This window comes from Zerene cesonia, chromosome 7 (assembly GCF_012273895.1).
Source record: "Zerene cesonia ecotype Mississippi chromosome 7, Zerene_cesonia_1.1, whole genome shotgun sequence".
In the NCBI taxonomy this organism is placed as follows: domain Eukaryota; kingdom Metazoa; phylum Arthropoda; class Insecta; order Lepidoptera; family Pieridae; genus Zerene; species Zerene cesonia.
In genome coordinates, this window is record NC_052108.1 from 6,644,608 (window position 1) to 6,660,172 (window position 15,565).

Consider the following 15,565-nt stretch of genomic DNA (forward strand, 5'->3'; position numbering starts at 1 on the left):
TTTCTTGATCTCTCGTCGATTTCTTTAATGTACCTAGGTGGTTAAAGTTTTGTATAATGTCTGATTTGCTACCTGATAGCATTATTCATTTAAAATTATATACATACAAACATTACATAGTAATGGGACTATGAGGATAATGCTAGAATTAATTTTATTATTTTTCTACAATTTTTCAGCCAAAATATAACGAGTTGGGTTAATAAAGGTTTGTATAGAAAAAAACAAAAAAAGAAACTAAAAGCGCATTATATTTTAATGAATTATACAGAAATAGGTAATTTACAATTGTGTCATGGGCGATAATCGCTTGCGCAACTAACAACAATCAGGTACTGGCTTCATACCGTTCTCATAGAGAATGCAAGCCATTATAAGCTAATTGAACATTAAGTGATGTAGGAAATCCTTTTTAAACCACCTATATGCGACAAATATATTCATTGTTTTTTAGAGTTCGGAACAAGATTTTATTTTGTTGATGGTGATTAAGTTTTAAATCTTATTTTCACAAAGACTAGAAGGTCTCAAAGGTCTAAATTTTAGATTAAAAGTACAAAAAATCACGAATTCCGTAAATTCTCGTTATACCGAACAATCAGATTTAAAATTAAATTGCAATGACAAAAAAAATCGTCCTAAACTAACTATCATAGTGAAATAAAGTTTAAAAATTACATTCTTTGAATTTACTACTGCATATTGTGTAAATCATACCGACTTTAGCCATAACATCATTAAATATAACCGATGCAACCTCCAAATAACAATATATAAAACCTCATACAAATTAACTCTATAATAACATCAATAAACAACCAAAAAACACACACAAAACTTTACACGTCATGCATAATGCATTTATTAAACCACAGGACTCGGTCAAGTGAATCCGCAAGGCCGTATCCAACATTTTAGTGATCTGTGGCAACGTATTTCCCCTTGAATGCTAAAAGAAATCTCGCCTGCGCACGCGTCGTTTTCACATGTGCCCGTCTATAAATGTACTTGGCTACGTTTCTTGTACTTTGCCTACATACGTTTTTCACTATTTCTCCGTAACACGATGGATAAACGGTTAAATCGCTTTAGCGAATGCGTGGAAAGTATGGCATGTGTTTCCATCGCACAAGCCTTTATGCTGACTCTTCGATTGATATAAATAATTGGATTTAATAATCTACAAGACAAGTTTTTAAGGGAAATAATATTAATTGAAATAGGAGTAATTCAATGTCACGAAAAATTTGTATTTAGTCGCAAAACCATTTTTCTGTAATAATATTAGTAGAGAAATCAAAAGAATCTTTAACTTTTAACACCGAGCATGCATATTATCGATTTACGTAGTAAGAGCTAGCGCACATATCAATTACATATATGCGCTATAATATCACCTTTACAGTATTAATATCGTAATTTTCTATTAGATTGAGCAAGATTGATTACTTTTCTAAGTAAGATGAACTTTTTATCTGTCTTTGTACCAGTTCAATTTAACGTGGTCTAATTAGTTAATTTGCTGTGATCGTAAACCGTTAAAACGGTTTTATTTTAGGCATCACTAGACAAGAATTTGTTTAAAGACGCAGTTTGCTCATACACTTTATTGCTATTATAACTTTTTAATTGAAACAATTGAATAAATCTAAAATTGAATAATTCTTTTGCTAAATAACAAAATACAGTCACGAAACATCCTCTCCGACTACATGGACTTGATGGTTAGCAAGCACTCATCGCTAATTTGACATAAAAAAGTCTAATAGTAAATCACAACACACTCCAGAAGGTTCCTCAAAAGTGACGTGTGCACAGCATTAATTATTAGAACATTTAAGGTATCGATATTTTACACTAATAAATCAAAAGCAAGCAACTTAAACTTAACACAAAACAAATGTTAGCGTATGGCCTTACAATCGTATTATCCCAGCGCATTAAAGTCATAGTTCACTATGCCATCACGACAATGTCTACCAAAATGATTGACAGACACCAATTACTAGGATTATAGCACTTATTATAAACCAGCTACGGTGTAAATTATGTCCAAATGATCACTTAAATCATCAATCTATAATACAGTTACAGTCGGGTCGAAGCAGGACAACGGCCTGGTTACCTTTAATAAACACCTGTCTCGTTTTGTAATATTAAAACTTCAAATCTAGCTAGATTCAATTGCTAACGCCCCAATTAAACTGTTAGTTGAATCGTGTTTAAAGTTGAATTATTTGTATTACATCAGTGAATATAATTTTGTATGTTTTATGCAATATTTCCATTTACAGAAGGCGATTTCTTTGATATTTCCCAATGTTATATATTAATAAATTAAAACATCGTTTTGTTGTTTAAATAAGATTCATATTAAATATGTAATAATGTAATGTCAACATCAATGTTTTGTCTAACCTATCTTCTCAATTCTCCATTCCTTACAGCCGATATAAGATAATATATAAGATAATAACTATATGTATCTTTCACATGTAAGTTTTAAGGTTATAAATTACTCCAAAACAAAATTTAAATCCATTATTAAACTATCAGACAACAGTGCGCTTTAGGAGGAACTTTTTACCGCGCACTACTCCTCTGTGGAACGATCTACCCGCTTCAGCATTTCCGAACCACTATGACTTGGGTCTCTTCAAGAAAAGAGCGTACTCTTCCCTTAAAGGCTGGCAACTCTCCAGGTTGCGTGGACGCCTATGGGCGGCGTTAATCTCCGGTGACGCGCCTGCTCGTTTGCCCGCTATTATATAAAAAAAAAAAAAAATCAGAATTTTCATGTTCTACATTTAAAAATTATAAGGTGTAATTTCGTCTGATTTACGCGAAACTTAATTATCTTGATAGACGAAGTGTTTTGTTTCAATCGCCACTTTTGGAAAAATTAATTTATAGACAAAGCCTTTGAAGAACTGTAACTACTACGAATGTTATTTAAAGGTTAGTTATAATCATAAAATCTTGACGTATCCTATAATATATAAGTGTACCAAAGAGCAGCACCATTATGAAGTGCAAGTTATATAATTCTAGGAAATTATAAGAGACAATGCAACTAATACCGTTAAGGGAAAAGACTCACGACTTGTGCATCTTTGCGGATGTAAGTTTAATAGAAAATGTGTTACTATGTTCAATTTGCAGGAACATTTTAATCAAAATATTTAGTGTCACTGATATCAGTAATTATTATTATATTCTTTATTCTGAAAGGCAAGGGACTCTCCTAGTCGATTAATTTCCTATAATTTCTTCGTATTGATTCTACCTGGGCTATTCTATGTTTGTATTTGTTTAATAGATTGCTTACCGCGGGACGAAGCCCGCAAGCAAATTACAAATGGTCCACAAGATTATACCTGCCCCTGTTAATATTAGTGCGCTCCAGCAAATGCGAGAATTCTCTAATCTCATTGCAAAATTTATGTGAAAATTCTTAGTTACTCTTATAAATTTCCCTACAGAAAATTCCCTATAAAATTTGGCTTAAAGCTAGTGAGTTATATTCGTAGAAAATACACGACAAACGACATTATTTATGAAATAGATCGCGATTGTACTCCAACCGATAAACGAACGTAATTACGCAACTGCCAATTAAACTCTTCATATAATATAATTAACGACGATCCATCACAAATTACAGAGTCTCAACATTATCATAATAAGCCAGTATTAAGTCACAAGACATTTCGCGTCGATACAAGATATAGAAAGTCCCATAACGTCTAACATATTATGCTTTCCAATTTCTCCGGATTATATAACAACCGGTTGCCGAAAATGTTTAGCTTTTATCACATCGATAATGCATCCGAGTGGAAATGATTTACAGAATTGTAAATTACTGTATTTACATACAATCATGGAAAATACCCTTACAAGAGAGGAACAAAAACGTTCGCAATGTTTGACACATCCGTCTGTGTATGTAGGTACACCTTGAAACTTACAACGACTGTTTTATCAAAGCTTTTAGATTATTATGCAGTATGTAACAATAACAAATTTTTTATCACATCTGTTCAAATATTGATTTAACACCTATTAGGAAACATATCGTCTTTAAACACACGATCACCATATTAACTTTGAAGCACCTTAACGTGCCCGAGGCAAAAATGCTAATATAAATAAATTGCTGTAATCATACTGTAATTATCCATAACGACTGCTATATGTTACATACTCTTTCGCTTTGACGATTGTCATCCATACCACTAGAATTTATATTCAATTAGACTTATTTGTACTCTATTTTTACATAATGCTTACTTAATACGTTAAATTACGAAAAATTTATTAACTGCCTACAAACAAATTACTAAATCAAGTATTTATTTGAATAGTTTACTTTATCTTATAACTAACTGTTAAATTTCCATCTCATTTGTATAATTTGTAGATAAAAATTCTATAGCGACACTAAGAGATACTGTACTCGTGCAAGTAAACAAAAGAGCAACTGCAAGAAAATTTGGTCACCCATCCAATTTATACCCAAACCAACCATTTCTTAACCTCGATTTATTTTATTTTTTCATTATTTATTGTTATAGCGGCAACAAAAGTACATTATCTCTAGATATTTTATCTAACTATTAATATAATGAAAGACGGACGTACAGATGGACAGACAGACAGATGTACGAACAGACAAACAGACAGATGGACAGCGAAATCTTCGTAACTGGGTCCCGATTTAACCTTTGGGTACGGATCCCTAAGAAATGTTATTACCATACTAAAATTTCCTTCGCGGATTTAGAAATAGTCATTCAATGATTATTATAATTAGCACTACAAAAACTATATACTAGTTAACATAGTTGTTCAAACAAACAAGTTTATCACAACCTTGTGTCCATAATAATAACATTGAAATATTATCATACATTTCTAACATTTATTCAAGTGTACAGTAATTAGGTATGTAATAAGAATGCGTTACAGATACCAACTGAATATATTATATACGCATGATTGATACATTTCATAGCTATTACTCTGCTATCTCTATTGGAAAAGTCATTGTGTGCTTACATCTACAAGGAAGAATTCGAATTAGAGATGAGCGAAGTTTTAGCATTTTTATCACATTTTTACATCTTCGTGTTTAAAGAAATTTCGTTTCAGTTTTGTCGCAATGAGTATTTGTCTTTAAAAACTATTTCTCTCTCTCGCTTTTGACTTGAAATCTCCTTTCCTATCCTTCAATTTTGGTAATATTAGAATCATATGAATCCGGTTTTAAAAATGCTAGCATGCGCTACTTAAAGATATATGAAACTTATAATTCTCCTAAGATGTATGACTTACATTTAAATTTAAAATCACCATTTAGTGCATCCGGCGCTCGAGAGAAAATCTTCAAAGCCGCCGCAAAAAAACGAAAACAAAACTAAACAAATGCAACAAGGCATCTAGGACACACAAGGCTTAAACAATTTCCATACAAACTACGGGTCACTTTCGAAACACAATTGAGATTCAACCATGCAAGTGATTTTGACCATTGTTTCACGAACAATCGGTATAGTACATACGCCATGAAGCGGCGAAAAGATCAAAATATTCGTTGCATCATTCGCTTAGTCACGATCTTATCTGGGTTACCATTTACTTGTATTAATATGGAATTATGGCGACGAATAAATTGACCACAAGCCGGTTTTGACACAAACAACAATAAATTTAACAACTCTAGAAGGTAATTGATTTTCGTTGCTACACGACGCACTATAAAAGTATGTCGAAAGATATTAAAAATCGTTACAATTGCTACGAGACACGATCGCCATATTGCTTCATAAAATTTAATGCCTATTCCCGCTTCTTTAAATCAGAGCTATCGTGATCATATAAATAAATATCTAGTTAAAACTGGTTTAGATAAACTTAAACTGCGTACAAAGTTAACAAAATTTAATGAAGTAACTTCGATTTATATAATCTAATGTTGATTCTGGCTGAACTTGCTGAAAATTTACAAAGTTGTAACGTTCTAATTTAAAGGATAAAATACTATTGTTATGATAACAATTATTCAACATCTATATCTGAAATCTAAATAGTCACAAAGGCCTGGCCTTAACATTATTTTTGTACAATATAATGTAAGACTAATAAGACATAAAAGGACAAAGCGTGCGAATGATTGGCCCGCATAACAACTATGATATAATTTTTATTTCGTAACATTAATATCATTAACTCCAAGGTAATACACATATTCATACGATGTTAAATTCTCAGCGTTAAGTATCTATGCAACACGGTTTAGAGACTTATAATAAATATATAAGAATACTATAACATATTATATAATATTATTATATTATTAGAAAAACAGATTTTTTCAATTCATATATTGCTTTTTAAAATACCAGAAAATTATATAATGTCAATCGCCATAATTGATTAAGTATTCTCACAATCGACAAAAAACATAATCACTGAAACCACGCACGTAAAAGCATAATTAATTGTAAAATAAGAAATCTTACAAAAGCCAACGTTAAAAACATGCAAACAACAGTCAATTGCAAAATTAATTTTATCTGTAATAAATAATTTTCGACTGCGACACCGATTCGATATACAAATGAAAAATTTGTAACGTGAAGTATAAAAAATTCTATATTTGGCTGCGATCAGTTTTATAGCCAATGGCGTTGGTGAATGCGGTCTCGGCGAGGCTGTAGCGAGGTCGACGCGAGGTCCAACGGTCCACTCAAGAATAAAGGCAGATTGAACAAAGCTTTTAACTTTTTTCCAAGTTCATGACTAAGGTGCGTGTTGAAAAGAATTTAGAAATGCTGGCAACACTAATTACCACGAAACCCAATTTTATTTGATATTTTGTAAAAATGTATGATTTGTTTTAAGTTTTATCGTATTGATTAGATAATTATCATTATAATAACAATACGTACCACTGATAAAAAAAAGTTTTTAAAATATATTTCTTCACCAGAAATATTGTACCTACATCTTACCAACTTAAAGGTTATTCAATATATACAATACATTTTAAACAGTGGTAAGAGCATTGCACTAATGCTCAGTTGCCAGTGCTACTCGATAAAAAAAATATATATCGATACAAAATGGCGCCAACGCTGATGCAAGAGACCTTACAAAGATCACGATTTTACAGGTCCGCTTGCCTTTTCTTTAAACCTTGAAATTTATTTCTAAACTAGTTACATAGATTCACTAATGGATTGCTTATGATAAATAGCAAAACAACGATCTTTTACATTTGATTTATTTTTATTCTTTACATGACATTTATCGTTGGCTTTATATACATGGTTTTGCACTTTTTCTTTTAATGCAAATAAAACATATCTACATGATGAACAAAAAAATGTTTATCACCTTTTATATTCACGTAAATGTCATTGAGCAGGTTTGTTTTATGCTTTTTTTTTGTTTTTTTTTTTTCTTTGCATTGTAACTGGGTAAAAATATCCTATATATATTTATACAATTTTATTTCTAAACTCTGCATTTAGACAATGTTCAACCAAATCATTTTATACGTCTAAACATAAAAGAGCAAATACTTATAGTATATAACCTAAAAACCAAATCTCAAAAACCATTAAAATCGAAAGCTGATATTCATATTCTGGACTAAATATCAAGTTTAAAAGCTGCTTGAATAAAAAAACGCCTCGCTCCGATTAAATGCCCTTAGTAAACATGTGGGCGAATATTGTGCAAACACGTAGGCTTATGGACTATGTGCAGTGAACGTACTTTACTTTTAAATAGTCAATAACACCAGTTATTCAATGTATTACTTGTATTATAATTATTTGTTTTAAATAAATTTTATGGCGTATATCGTAGTTATGAATGCAACTTTATTATAATGACTAATTTTTTACATTGTTTTTACGACACGTTAGTTTAATTTTGTTAGTAGAAAATATTATTTTAGGCATAAAGCTTTGACTTGACAAGACTTCAAGAATTGTCACATAACTTTCATATAATTGTATCTCTTGTTCAAGATCAATAATTACAATAAACTGTCTCTATAACTATTTAACATATATATTAGATCAAATGATATGGATATTGCCGTAAACCAATCTCGGAACACGTCACCGAAAGAATTATGGCAGTTTTCTACTAACTAACTAATTAATATAACTAGTTGAACAACCTTCCAAAGTCATTAGCACATCTCGCAATTAAGTATATATAAATAAAATATTCGCAAACGAGACACGATTATCAAAGTCCGCCTTTAAATGTCACAGATCAATTCTTCTTCGATCTTGACCTTTCTGATCATTTACTCTTTTGAGCAAACATTTTGAGACAATATGAATCTCATTAAATTCAGTCGATTGTTGTTTTGCTAAAAAGCTGCAACTTCTTTTTGTTTATTCGTGTTTAATACAAGGCGCCGAAATATCAAATTAATTTAAATGCTCGTGGAATATTTTTTGGATTCCGTAACTAAATGGCAAAACTTAATATTGCTTGTTTTGATCTGCCGGTTTGCGTTATTGGTTGAAAAATACTTGTAAATATATTTTTTATTTCATTATATAAATAGGAAGTAGCCTTATGAAGTGCGATATTTATTTGTGTGCGGTTTTGTTAAAATATGATCATAATAACAAATTGATAATCGAAACATGATTTTAGCTCACAATGAATAACAGTTCTACTATTTAAGAATACATGAAATATCTACTACCAATTTATAACATGGTTCTATCTAATATATTAAAAAATATATCCATACTCATTAAAGTTAGTACCTAAACAATTTTTCTAACCAAAAAAACTGTCACGTAGCAAACGTAAACGTTAAACATTACCCAGAAAGACGTTCCCTTTCAAAGATTATACCAAGATAACCGAATTCTTGTAAACATCGCTTCAACCCCTATGCACCTCACGCGTCGTAACATTCTTCGAATACTTATCTAGGTTGTAAAACAAGCAGTTATCATAGGGGACGCGTGTTTGAGCGCAAACAAGGGTGTCGGAGCTTCTGATAACCCGATAAAACAGTATTTGGATACGAAGCGTAAGCTAGGGCATGGTTTAAGATGACAGTGTGAAAGTTATCTATGTTTTAATATAAATTTCTATTACTAATAGCAGTTTAAGGATTTAAGCTTATGCTTCATAGATGTTATGAGTAGAATTAGGTACCTATTGATAATCATTCTTATACATCTTAGCACATATTCTTGTGAAAACCTATAGAGCTACATAGACATAACAGAAACAACAACAAACTCGATAAAGGCATGATGTTACATCAACTTTCCAAACCGTGAAAAGCGTCCCCGCACACCGCTTGGAAATGAACTACTACACCTTACTTCAGTTTCACCATTCGAGATCACTCTGAGTCATTGGACGACCCAATTTTAGCACAATATTGAACATGGCGAAACAAGTTTGTGATGCCTATACTTAGGTACTGTATAATGGACTACACCGCCCTCGCTTTGGAAATTGTTTTGACTGTTTGGCCTTTAAACATTTCGAGTATCAACTTGTTTGATCCAATCATACTAATCCTACTCCTACTAGTATTATAAATGCGAAAGTTTGTAAGGATGTGTGTGTGTTACTCTTTCACGCAAAAACTACTGAACCGATTGCAATGAAATTTGGTATGTAGATAGCTGGACAACTGGAATGACATATAGGCAACTTTTTGTCCCGATATTCCAACGGGACTTACGCGGGTGAAATCGCGTGGCGCAGCTAGTGTGTAATAAATTTGTAAAGAGAAATCACCCTCTTAGACTATAATAACATCACTATAGTTATTCTCGCGATAGCTTAAAATATAACAGGTGTTTTTTTGGTGAAGTGACTGACAAAATATGAAATAGGAATAAAAAATAAAGATAAAAAAGACACTAAATGTATAAAAGTAAAAATACGGATTTATATTGACAGTAAAATACGTAAGATAATAAATGTGAACGTAGGTACGTTTTTTTTTTTTTGCAAAAAACTTAACGCGGTAAATACACGACTGCGTCTTTTTTCGAACGATGCTTTGGCATATTGATATTTAACTTTTTATAAATGCTACAAAAAAGTATTTACCTTATACTGTTTCTATGCGCAGTTTAAAAACAAGGCTGTTTATAATCGGGGAAAAACTTTAATTAAACAGTGACTTGAAGGCTGAACTTCATACCTATTTCAAAATAAACTTTCATAGTTTTTATTTTAAATACACATACAAATAAATGCAATGAATAAAACAAAAAAGCCGCCTCATGAATCAGAATTTATATGTAACTTAGATCAGCGATACTAAAATAATTTTCATAACACGTACGGACTTGGTTTCATCACAGTAATCAGTGATAAGATGCACGCACTTGTGTCAACCTTATAATATATTCATATATCTACTAATGATTGCCGATAATATCCTTATAACCGTTTGATTCCGCCTTTTTCCGATAGTGGCAGCTATAAAAATCTATATATTCTACACATTCGAAACAAATTTATTTCAATATATCTTTCTTTTCGGGTGCAACGGATTGAGATTAAGAAATGTAGGTACATATATAGTACTATAGCTATGGGAAACCTCAGGTAAAAAAATCATACTATTAAAGATTTGCATGTAGCAAAGAATAACATAAACAACAAAAACTACAAAAGACAAAATAAAGTGGTGAAATAAGGTCACGTGTGTTAAGGTAAGATAAAAAAATAAAAAAATATATCACTTATTTTGGTTTAATTATTATTTCTATAATCCTTGGTACTCCTTCACACACAAGAGCGATATCTAAAGGTATATGAAATGGAACTATGATTAATATAACGGTATAAGCTTATAAGTAATAACACATCATCTCTATATATATGTGTGAAGAATCTCCTTAGTTACTGTCCAGTAGCAGTATTCCTGAGGAAATTAAATTAAACATGGTACTGAAGCAAATTCATTAAATGACGTTGCAAATCCTTCTCACCTTTGTCTCTGAATCTAATCAGTAATGCGCACGTAATTTAAGATTGAATTGGTATATTTTTTAATGAATATTTTTTCCAAATACATTTAAAGAGTTACATTAAGATTATATAATGGCAATATTTCATTTTTTTTCATTGTTATTGAAACAGAGGACTGTTTTTACTGAGTGTACCAGTATTGTTTAAATGAAGTGCTGACTTTATTGACTAATATAAGCAGTAAATATAAAATGTTATTTTTGAGTTCCAAAATTTCATCATAACTAACATTTTGTTTCGTAATTTTGATGATTATTCTATGAAACAAACGAACTGATAAAAATACAATTTACTTACATACACTTATTATTTACAAGCATTTCTTATATAGCGCGTTATTTGAATCTTGAAATAAATCCACAATACAATATGAATCCAATATTACACATCGCTAGAAGTTTTTGCGCAATCTGAAATATTTTCTTTCCTCAACGGTCTAACCTTACTTTTATTTCATTTGACCTTTAAATAAATTTATCGCTAGTCAGGTAAAAAGTTCCATTGTAACATAATAAATAACTCAAATGATTGCATGCTAACGTATGAAAATATTTCTTTTATTTTGTTCATGTTGTTTTACGGCATTGGAAATATTTTAAAACTAGCGGTCCGCCCCGGATTCGCCCGTGATACATATATAGCCTTCCTCAATAAATGGGCTATCTAACACTGAAAGAATTTTTCAAATCGGACCATTAGTTGATGAGATTATTACGTCCAAACAAACAAACAAACAAACAAAAAAATAAACTCTTTAGCTTTATAATATTAATATAGATAAATGTGGACGACAAAAACTGTGTCAAATAAATTTTTTTTTATAAACCAAGAAACATAGTCTTCCAATCTAACAGCTACAGGTAACAATAATTGTTATTGGTGTATGTTTTATGTGCATTTTTATCATGAATGCATCATTTGCAAAGATTTAATTACAATTACTACTAGCTTCCGCCCGCGGTTTCGGTTTCGGTGTCGGTTTCAGTGGAACATCTCATTCCCGTGGTAATTTCTTTTGACCTCGCGTTAGAAGCTACGGACGGAAAGGTAGTTTAATAAATTTATAAACTCCACTCAAACAATTATCGACTGGAATCATTTTGAGTCTGGATGAATTCGCAGCTAGCAAACACAACTGTATAATACATTATATACATTTGAAGCAAACCAATCCACAAAAGCGCCTTGTTACACCAATATAAATAAAATCAATGCTAATCTATAAAAACATGAAATTTCCCCAAGCTAATACGACCGCCGTCTGTTTACTAAACAGTCATTCGAAGGCAGTTTAAAAGTAAATTTATTCCATACAAAAGTCTCGCGAGCGTACCTAAGATGAGTCAGGGACCTTTTCACTAATAAATTGTTTATTCTCCATGAAAACCTGTTTAAAAGCGTTTCTTCTATTATTGTCTTTAAACAACTATTAATATTCATAGATGTTAAACTTTAAACTTTTGTCGTTACTAGCTTTCTCAACTTATAATTCAAGCTATTGTTAGTTCGTGGTCAAGGAAGATACGAGATACACAGATGAATGCAACATACACAACAATAAACACTTTCAAGGCATTAATTTCGTTATAATTGGTCAACTTAAAAATAAATCCATATACTGCAAATGTAACACCAATGCCATCATAGTTATATGACATACAATCAAATGCAAGTTATTATGAGGCTTTCACATCTTAAGTTATACAATAAGGCATAACTGTAAACATCCGTTCTTACCTCCGCTCAGACAAGTCCGTTAAAATTCTGGCACACCGCTTTAAGATACACTAACACTTATTGGATTTTAGCGAGTCGATAGACCGTCAGATCTGCACCGTTACACGTCACATGTGTGTCAAATATATTTTTTATACACAAAACAGTCGACACAGACACTGATCACAAAGTTTTAGGTCCCACTCACTGGCCGATTTTCATCACAAAAGAAGAAAACAAAAATTTTAATTCGGAATCATGCAGCGGTGCACAGATAAAAGCAGACAGTTGCGCGCGCGGCGTGAGGACGTAGAGGTACGCGCAAGCGTCGTGTTACCGCTCTCTCGTGCAAGCGACTGGCGCGATGCCTTCACCTTCGCCGCGCGACTCACCCGTTTCTCAACTCGACGCAACCTCAGCGTTTTCCTTGCAGAACATCTAGTTGCATGGCAACTGTAAAAATGTTTGCCGCAATCAAGATTTCAAGAGTCGACCGATACTGTCGTAAAGTTTGGCAAAATTACCATAGCACTGAATGAGTTTAGGCCTATGCGGAAAGCGCGAAACGCTAACAAAAAACCGCTATTGCGGTAACACGATTGCTATAAATAACTGATTCTTTACCTCTTTCCACGAGCGAGTTTTGCAGTATTCCATTCAGCGGTGAAATGGTAAAAATAATCGGTGTCAATTTTCACGGACACGTTAAGATCATGTTTTCGTTTGTTAACATTTTTGTGTTAAAGTAGGTTAATGGTATCGATCTCTTCATTCTACCGACAGTCCAGTACCAGACTGCCTTGGATATTGAGTTAAATGCAAGAATGCATATTTCACTTATCGATGTCAAATGTAATTAAAACCGCGACTACATTACTTGCAAAATGCATAAAATACTTGCAAAACATAGCTAAAGTTACATTATAGTTTTACAAGATTGTGAAGAATTGCAACAGAACAAGAATATAATATTAATATGAAGCCTTTTTATCATCATGTAGAACAATCTAAAATCCGTACACTATAATGTATTGAAAACTTTTAACCAAGCCACATTTTCAAATTGCGGCAAATGTTGCCTTATACTTACTATCCTAATTGGAAAAATAAGAAAACTTTGTAACTGGATGTTGTGTAAGAGGTTGCATGCAAAATGGAGTCCGTCGATGAGATTTAAATAGCATTTTATGTAATCACTGTGGACATACGGCTGGTTGCGACCGACCTCAATAACAAATATATATAATTTATTCTCAACTGTTGTATATAATTACTGGTACATATTGAGAAGACTTATTTTAACTGTGATGCTAAACACTGCTTAGATCGGATTTCAAAACCCGTTGTTCAATTTAACACTCGAATCCTAGAAATATATTTTCTTGTGATAATTCGATAACGGTAATCGTGCTTCGGCACGAATTGGGTCACAATTGCGCCGAAGAAGGTTCAAGTCTTCGAAAGATCAGCTTTGAGTGATATGCTATATTATATTGATAAAAATATGTCTTCCTATATCAAAAATTCCTTGAGGTTGTCGATGACATGTTTACGTTATACGCTTCAAAAACGTAGGTACTTTATGTAACAACACGTAAGAACAGTAAATAAGTTTTTTTGCCTTAATCTATTAAAAAATTTGAAAAAAAAACACATAAATTATAATGAATGTCCCTTGAACTTTGACTCGCGAAAAAAACAACCACATCCTTTTATTTCTACATTGTTTTAACAAATAGTTTTATATAACAAAGACATTAAGACAGGTCTATAGAAAGGTGGGGTAAGAGACGTGACGTTGGAGGAACGGGCCCGAGCTACATAGGTACTCTATATTGCTAGCAGCTCGGGACATTTATCAAGGGCTGTTGCGCATGTTATACTGTTTGTGAATATCTTATATGTATATGATTATGAGATATAAAATTACATTGTAATAATATTACATACTACTTGTACTGTGAGAGATGGAAAAATCGTCATTTTGTGTTAACAAGGATCTAGGCGTTTTAATCATTTTATTTAATATTATTGGTCGCAACATTTTTCGGCTTATATTATGAGATCATAGGCGTTGCACCGATGTGATAACGCGATTTCACGTATTCTTTCTATTTTTGTAATAAATCATCATCAAAATACCTCTTGTCTATTATATATTAATTACACACCAACATAACCCACAATTGAATAATTTACATTGCGCTTACAGTGGGCTTAATGCATAGATTATTTCCAGTTATGCTTTTAAAATTCATTAATACAGGTTATTTATATTGTAAAATTAATAAAATGTAATAAAATAAATAATGTGTTAAATAGTCCATTTTAGAGGAAGCTTTTAGGCTAAAAGTGGCACTTTTACATCATAATATACGACGTGAGTGAAACCGCTGGGCACAGCTAGTAAAATATAACATCCCAATTCCCTTCAGTCTCACAAAATCACAAGTTTATAGATTATTACCAAATTCAACCTCATGATATAAGTCTACCAGCCAAATGTACTTTTAGAAACAGGCCTATTATAAAGCAATCGCAATTTGTCTTCCCTGAAATTGAACACGCAAGCTACGTTATGAGTAATGTATTTATTTTTGATAATACATCTAATACCAAATGTTACGTGTATCCAAAAACTAAAGACTATGAAACTACACGTAATTACTTTTGTTCCATCTGCCTAACTTTCGTAATTTGAGGCTCGTGATTGACATATTGTAATTTGTAAAAACTATTATATAGTACTACATATAGTACTATCATTGTATTTGACCTAGTATTATTATATTCAACCAAT

At 31.8% G+C, this 15,565-nt stretch overlaps 1 protein-coding gene across 1 annotated transcript in view; it reads right to left on the minus strand.

The window, feature by feature from the left end:
* Positions 1–13,150, minus strand: part of LOC119840731 — a 104,570-nt gene extending 91,420 nt beyond the window's left edge. The window contains exon 1 of the mRNA XM_038367449.1: positions 12,787–13,150. The gene's annotated coding sequence lies outside the window, so the exon portion shown is untranslated. The remainder of the gene's footprint in view (positions 1–12,786) is intronic.
* Between the last annotated feature and the right edge of the window lie 2,415 nt (positions 13,151–15,565).